Genomic DNA, 8,743 nt, shown 5'->3' on the forward strand with positions numbered 1-8,743 from the left:
AAAATTTTCTAAAGTACTCTGAGTCAGTCTGACCCTACTCCCACTGAAGTCAATAGTGAAGTCAGTGGGAGTTTTACCAAGAGCAAAGGTAGACCAATGCTGAATGCTTTTGAAAACTCCACCTATATACTTAAAAAAATTAAATTATATAAAGGATGATGGAGGATTAGGCATAAAAGCATCAATTAGTCGGGTACTGATGTGCCAAACTAACCAAAACCTTCCCAGTTTGCTGCTTTTCTTTTAAAAGAATTATGAAATCAGAAGTCAATATTATTTCTCATAGGCTGTCCTGTAATAGGTGGACTAGCCTTACTAAACCCAGAATTTTCATTACTGAAAACATACATATAAGTCTAGAGGCAAGTAATGACCCTAGCCTTTCTGAGGATTCCCATGCTTCCAGGATGGTAGTACCATCCAAGACTGGTACTGAGGGTGGTTCTAGGCTCCCTACTGGATGAATGCATGTTGGACAATGGTGCTAGACTGCCATGAAAGAGCACACGTATCTTCTAAAAGGTATACCAGTTGCTGTTACGTATATTTCTCCAGTGCTCCCAGATACTTACACCTCAAGCACAATGACTTCAGGAGCTGCTGCTCATACTCAATCGTCCCTCATACCCTCCCTTACGTACAATGCAGGGAATAGCTAAAAAGCCCCAATTTTACTCTAACATTACAACATGACTAGTGCATATTCACGTTCTCTAAATATTACTACTGTTACTAAATTTCATTCAAATAAAAATTACATATACACTCTTTTCCCTCTTACTTTGACCTATGCTCAGACAGATCTCTATAAACCAAATGGATTGGCTGAAACAGCCAGCATTGTCTTCCAATACTAAAAATCCACATCCCCAACAACACAGATTTTATATAATAGTGGTAAGTTAATTCTAGGGGAAGTGTTTCCAATGCGATAATCATATCCCTAGGATATCATAGGGATCGATAGTATATCATGTCTCCGTTATACCTATGGGGTAAACATAAGTCTGTCATTTCCCATTTCATAAACCACACAGCGTTGATATTTTCTGACTGTAAGGCTTAAAATAAATGCCAGGTTTTTTAGGAGGGGATTTCAGAATTTTGCTTTTAAGCAGAATAATGTAGTATTAGCCTGATGTCTCCCAGTTCATGTTTGCAATCCACAAAACAAGGGAAATCTTGATGCCAATGCCTGGATATCTCATAAAATGTGAATCTATTAAAATTAGTTTGACTATTTTCTGTCAAACTCTAGTATACAGATTTTAAATGTACAAATTCAAATAAAACTATAATTGTTAAGATACTGTAGCATAAAATTCTGTCTGAATTCATTTCATATTATAAAATCCTGCCCAAACGTGCACAGTCTCACTCCTTAGTCCTTACCTTCCTTAGAATCATTAAATCTGTCATTTCATGGTCATTTTCAGCCAAATTTCATCTTGTTGCCAAGAAGGTTAGGCTCTCAAGTACTTTTCCCTTTATCTCTAGGCTGAAAGAGCATCACCAGAAATACCAATGACGGTGAACTTGATGCAGCAATACAGTATCATAGTAAAAGTCTGGTTTGTCTATAGGAACGTGTAAGTACTTTGGGTAGGATAGAGTACTGCTCATGTCTGACAAGGGGAAAGGGAAAGGAGCTACTGAAAGTTCTTTTTTTAATTAACAAAAAGAACTTTAAACAGTTTTATAAAACGTGTTCAGTTTGGAGCAATTCTATGTAAAATGTAGGGCCCTTCTGCTTCATTCATCTGAAGGAAGGGAGAAGTTGAGGTAGCCATTTTTGTTCATGAGAAATTCTAAATACAGAAGACTTTCAAAACCCTAAGATTAAAGCCTTGTGCCTGCAACAAGCTGAGCAAATCATAAACACGATGAGAGCATTCAAGATCCACTGACTTCTATGGGAGTTGAGGGTACTCTGTGCATCCAAGAGCTGCCTAGCCTCTTGCTATAAAGCAGTCAAAACAAGTATATATGATATTCACTTTCCAGTTCTGAAGTAATAACCAAACAGAGTTTACACAAATCAGAACCCGCCCCCCCCATCAGAATGGAGGGATTTGCATAAATCGGGGGGGGAAACCCCATTTATTCAGCTAGTCATATGAAGTTTCTACAAACTGCTCCATGTCGTTGTTTTGATGACAGTCCATTGAGATAGTATGGGCAACCCTTCTTAGAGAATCTTTTGACACTGTAGTTTGGTCTAATGGATAAACTCTGCTGCACTATCTTCCTAAACTGAAATATTTCAGCATTTTCTATAAGAAAAGCAGCATTGAAAGATACACATACTATTGTACTATCTCCAGCAATGAAAGAGTTGAATTGCTTCTCTCAAATGTCAATTTATGTTAAGCATATACTAGTTAGTTTAAACACTTATCATAAATACTTAACTATATTATATACACATAAGTAAAATGCAAGAGACAATTCAGTAGGGTCACTATAATAAGCCTGTTTCAAATATATTAAAATGTTGTTGCCAAATGTCTGTAATGGTTTTTTTAAATTACAACCAACACAAAAAAAATCCTTAAACAAAAGTAAAAACAAACCTTGACTATTTCTATTCCATTTTTAAAATGGCATATGGGCAAGTTTAGTAATAACTCAGTTCACGTTGCTGTGTACAGCAAGTAGATTTCAAGTGGAACAGAAAGATTATTTCAATACAGTATAATCCAGTACAGTAAATTCAGGCTGTAAAATTACCATTTTATAAAATGTATTAAATAAGTCAACAGTGCGATTGTTTCAGAGTTGCTAGCTCAGCATATAAATGCAGTTGCTGATGCTGACAACAGAATAACCACCAACATTTTCATGAAGTACACATTTTAGACAATTGGATTTAAAATGCATTTGCTTCCTCTTGATGGCCCACCCTGAAGTACAGCTGCAAGAAAGAACTGTCTCTCAAAATGGGTTCCCAATAAATGGTACTTTAAGTACATTTTTTGTTATTATTAAATTATTATTATTAAATATTGAAATTATTAAACCAGTGGCCACATATACAGATAATTCTTTTAAGATACACTGCAGGATTGGGAGGAACAGAAAGACTGTGAATGTAAAACCCAGCTTTAATTCATTTGTAAGGCTTCTGTCTGGTCTTCCTTTAAATACCTTTTCAATCCCCACTAACTATTGTAACATCTAAAAAGAGGCAGCCAACCAATAATAACTAGATGAGTCATATGTGTCCTTTTCCCTCCCACTTAGCTTAATTAGAAAAGTACATATTTCATCTTTTCAATGCTCTCCTTTTATTTTTCTCATGTTTTGGTGAGACAGTTGGCGCCTTCATTCTATAGCAAAAATACTAAATGCTCCTAAACCAATGCTTGGACAAATACTAGCCACTGCTTTTCAGAGGAATGTATCTGGGAAATAAACATTTAATACATATTTTTCAGGCAGGTTAGGATAGCAAATTATTTCCTGATATTGTGCTGAAATTCACATGTTCCAGATAGAAAAGTTATTGCATTTCTTGATCATTGCTGCTGCATTTTTAGAACTATCACTATAAACAAGACGACAACACACAGAAAAGATATTTTCAAAACAGACTTTTCCCAAATAATAAATGAATACTATAAGAAAGTGAAAACTACCAAAATAAAGATGCAGAGAAAGCTCATTTATCATTGTCAGAACTCAGGCCACAAAAGAACATGTAGGAAGACAATCACTAACATCAATAAAAACAATTATAAGATTATCATGAATCCTTGAGAAATGATCAAATGAGAATGAAAGAGATAAAGGGATAGAATATGAACTGGAACTCTTCTATACCAATCTAAGTAATAAGTAGTCATCAATTACAAGACCCCCAGTTCCATGTGTTTTTGTGCTAAACTGCTGAAGAAGCACAACACACATACTACTAACAGGGATTAGAGAGACTGTAGTTTCAGATAGCATAATATAAATGTTACTGAGTATTATTCTTTCTAGTATTGCAGGTATTTGTCATTGCATACTAGATTTTTAAAAATAGTATTTTTTTAGATTAATTAAATAGAAAACTAGGGATTATTTTTACAGCGTCCTACAATGTTAGAGCAAAACATCTCTGCCATGCTTCTAGAAAAAAATATGTTTGAAAACACAGAAAATGATTCTGCTTTCACTTTTACCCACGTAAATTAGGAGTAACTCTGTTGAAGTGGAGTTACATATGTAAAACTGGTGTGATGTAAGAATCAGGCTCAGACTAGTTTCACAAAGTATTTATACTAGATAAACCATTACAAAATGAAATTTTTGCTGGATGAAGATAAAACTGAATTTTAAACAGAGGAGCAGAAATGTGAAACCAGCCTATTTTAATGAAGCAGAGTTTTGCTAACATGATACCAGTGGGAAAGGGCCAGAAAGGGGGAGAAGGAAGGGATCTGTAGTCACAGAACTGGGCGGAACCCCAATGTGTGAATGTTAGTCTACTTTCTGATTATTTTGAGAGTAAAATAAATGGTTATATAAGTCCTGAAGAAAATACCTTCTGACTGCAACTATTTTTATACTAAGTCACTCCAAAAATTCATAAACATTTTATCAACTGTACACTATCAGACACATTCTAGACAAGCAATACACCACTGAATCCAACAGAGCTACACAAAAGCAGAAATTAGTTCCATATACTTGTATATGAAATTCAAAGTAGCAGCTCCCTTGAACCCAAATACTATAATAGTAAACACAAAAAAACCAAAGAGAAGAATTCTACTTTCAATCTACATTGAAAAAAAAAAAGCGAGGAGTCCTCATGGCACCGTAGAGGCTAACAAATTTATTTAGGCATAAGCTTTCACAGGCTAAAACCCACTTCATCGGATGCGTGGAGTGAAAAATACAGTAAGGAGGTATATATATTACAGCACATGGAAGTCTGGTCCTGGAGTTTTTTTGCTGCAGGATGGCTACCTTTAAATCTGCTATGGTATGCCCAGGAAGGTTGAAATGTTCTCCTACAGATTTTTTTATATTGCCATTCCTAATACTCGTGTCCATTTATCTTTTTATGTAGCGATTGTCCAGTTTGGCCGATGTACATAGCAGAGGGGCATTGCTGGCATATGATGGCGTATATTACATTGGTGGACGTTCAGGTGAATGAACTGGTGATGTGGTGGCTGATCTGGTTAGGTCCTGTGATTGTGTCAATATGTGGGCAGAGTTGGCATCAAGGTTTGTTTCATGGATCAGTTCCTGAGTTAGAGTTACTATGGTGCGGCGTGTGGTTGCTGGTGAGAATATGCTTAAGGCTGGCGGGATGTCTGGTTGTCTGTGGGTGAGGACTGGCCTGCCTCCCAAGGCCTGTGAAAGCGAGGGATCGTTGCCCAGGATGGGTTGTAGATCAATAGCAGTAGCCATCCTGCAGTAAAAAAACTTCAGGACCAGACTTCAAAGAGAAACTGCTGAACTTCAGTTCATTTGCAAATTTGACACCATCAGCTCAGGATTAAACAAAGACTGTGAATGGCTAGCCAACTACAAAAACAGTTTCTCCTCCCTTGGTGCTCACGCCTCAACTGCTAGAAGAGGGCCTGATTGAACTAACCTCATTATCTCTAGACCGATTCTTGCCTGCATATTTATACCTGCCTCTGGAAATTTCCACTACATGCATCTGACGAAGTGGGTATTCACCCACGAAAGCTTATGCTCCAATAGGTCTGTTAGTCTATAAGGCGCCATAGGATTCTTTGTCACTTTTTAGCTACACAGGATACTTTAATATTTGGGTGTTCAACTTGAAAGCCATAAAGTGAACAGACTTCCAGAAAATGCTGCTGAGCAGCCACATTCTGAAACTCAGCTCCCTTTAAGGTGTCTTATGTAGGGAACTTAAACTTGAGGCAACACAAATCCTTAGTTACTTTTGAAAGTCTTGGCTGTTATCATTATTATGCATTTGTATTGCAATAGCTCCTGAGGGCCCCACAGTTCTAGGTGTTGTACAAACTTACAGACAAACACAGCTGCTGCTACAGAGATCTTATAAACTAAGCTAGTTTAGAGAATGAGGGACTGATTCTCCAGTAGTACCCCTTTTACACTGGTATGACTGTAAGTATGTCTACAGTTAGAGTCAGAAGCTAAGGCCAAAAGTGGCCACTAGATAATCTAGTCTGAGCTCCTGTATATCACAGGCCATCAACACCACCCACCACCCACACACTAAACACCCTACAATGGAAATGAGACCAAAGTAAATGAGACCCCAGATGACTAGACCTTTATGTGCCCCAGGCAGAGAACAGGAGACCAAGGTACACAGTACTCGAAGCCCCTGAAATGGCAGGAAAATGATTAAATGAGATATCCTCAGATAATTCTGGCACCTGACCAGCATCCACATGTTACAGAGGAAGGCAAAAACAACAACAAAAAAGAACAAGGTTACTGCCAATCTGATCTTGGGGAAATTCCTTCCTGACCCCACATATGGTGATCTATTAGACCCTCAGTAAGTGAGAAAGAACAAGCCAGCCAAGTACCGGAGAGAGTGAATGCTCAGTGCCAACTCAGAACCTTGGCTCACCCCACCAAGTGTTCCATTTCCAGTCATGACCATTCCTGATGCTTCAGCGGAAGGAGATAAAAAACCTCCCAGAATACACTGGGGGGGGGGGAGGGAAAATCCCTTTCTGGCCTGTGCTGGGGGTGTGATTTCTAGCTCAAGGAGAAACGCTCATGCTAGCTCTGATTGAGCTAATGTGCTAAAAATAGCATGTAGCTTGGGCAGCTTCAGTGGCAGGAGGGGATAGCTGCCCCAAATACAATCCCATTCAAGACCACAGATATATACTCAAGGTGGCTAGTCCCTCCGGCCGTTCGCACTGCCACAGTTTCACTCTATTTTTAGTGTTCTAGCTTGACAAGAATTAGTGCACACGTCTCCTCAAGCTGGCAGTCATAAGCCCAGCCAGAAGTGGAGACGTATTAACTTCAATTGCTAATTTACAGTGGTGTAACTAAGAGGAAAATCAGGCCTGGAATTTCCATGGATTCACCTGTTTTCACTTACAAACAAGTCAGTCAGGGAGTGGAATTATTTATTCCTTGCACAAACTACACTGTTGTCTCAGTGAGAGAGCTAGCAGTTACAGTAGGGTTCTTCCACACTTATCTTGTATCAGCCAATTCTGACATTATCTGGATTATTATTAGATCTATAGGTGAAAAAAAATCTCCTCCCCATGTTGGGCTGGCTCAGAGCTCATAAACGATGACTTCAAGCTTTGAGACTGATGATATTAAATTCAAACCGAGCTCTTGTTCTTTTGGTCTGTGCTAAACTGGGGTACTGAATATAGTCATTCTTTGGGAAAGTAATTAAACCATCATTTAATGCCTCCTCTTACTGATCTGCTATGCCTCATTCTACAGCCTTCAAATATCGTGTACTAAAGCAATAGGGTGGGTGAGGTAATATCTTTCATTGGACCAACATTTGTTGGTAAGAGACAGCTTTTAAGCCACACTGAGCTCTTCATAATCTTTTTTCTTCCAGTTAAAAATGCAAAGGAAAATCACAACATACTCAGTAACCCACTTAACTGGATTTCTGTTCCCCCCAAACACCCACAACCACTGAAAATCACCTCTGTGGGAAGGTCAAGCATGAGAAATTTCAAGTTCAAGGAGTTATTTTTTTTGAGAAACCGATAAGCACCTGTAAACAAGGTGTTATAATGAAATTTTCTTTGTGATCATAATCATAGGCTCTTTATTAAAATGCTATATTACTTTCCCGATAAAAATTGATTAATTGTACACAAAGAAACCTATAAACATCTTCATATTGTTTGGGTGATTCTTCTCTGTTACTGTATGAGTACATTGTTACAGGAAATCACACTTATTTATAAATATAGCTGGTCTAAAACAAAGCAAGCAGTGCTATATCACATAGGGAGTCTAGGGCAGTAATTAACTAGGTAACGGTTATGTCATTAGGACTACGATTTGGTCACGGCAGTCATGGATGCTGCGACTTTACCAGACCTCTGTGATTTCTACAGCTTCAGGAGGCACAGGTGGGACTATGTGCCCCTGCCTTGCACCTGGGCTGGCTGGAACCAGGACCCTGCAGCCTCAGCCCCATGGTGTACCAGGCTTGACAGGGGCTGGAGCTGTGCACCCCTGTTCAGCAGCTGCAGCGGGGGCCCTCACAGCATCCCAGGGCTGTGCGTCCGACCCAGCTGCAACCAGGACTTGGTGGGGGCTGTAGCCAGGCCATATACCCCTGTCCCGCAGCTGCGGCCAGCTCCAGAGCAGGGGCTGTGCGCCCCTCATAGCTGTGCCCTCTGCTGCAGCTGCTGGATATGGGGCTGTGCCCCGCCATAGCAGGGGGCTCGGCCTGTCAGTCCCCCTCACATGGGACTCCATTCCTCCTCCTTACCTAGCCCTGCCCCGCCCCAAGTTATTTTTAGTAAAGTCACAGACAGGTCACGGGCACTGTGAATTTTAGTTTATTGCCTGTGACTTTTACTAAAAATAACTGTGACAAAATCTTGTCATTAACAGATTACAGTTAAGGCTATCAGTAGCAATTTAGTAACCCAGTCTTCCAAAATAAGTGCTCTCTCGTGTACTTCTACTGCAAGAATGTTCAAAAATAAATTGTTTTAAAGAAAAAGCTTTTACAGGAAAGAAAAAGGCACACTGCACAATTCAAAAAAAAAAAAAGGAAAAAAGCTTTCAG

The 8,743-nt window shown here is 39.1% G+C and overlaps 1 protein-coding gene across 2 annotated transcripts in view; it reads right to left on the bottom strand.

Moving 5' to 3' along the window:
• Window positions 1-8,743, bottom strand: part of ATRNL1 (attractin like 1) — a 1,085,315-nt gene that overhangs the window by 665,129 nt on the left and 411,443 nt on the right. The window lies entirely within an intron of this gene.

This window comes from Chelonoidis abingdonii, chromosome 15 (assembly GCF_003597395.2).
Source record: "Chelonoidis abingdonii isolate Lonesome George chromosome 15, CheloAbing_2.0, whole genome shotgun sequence".
In the NCBI taxonomy this organism is placed as follows: Eukaryota; Metazoa; Chordata; order Testudines; family Testudinidae; genus Chelonoidis; species Chelonoidis abingdonii.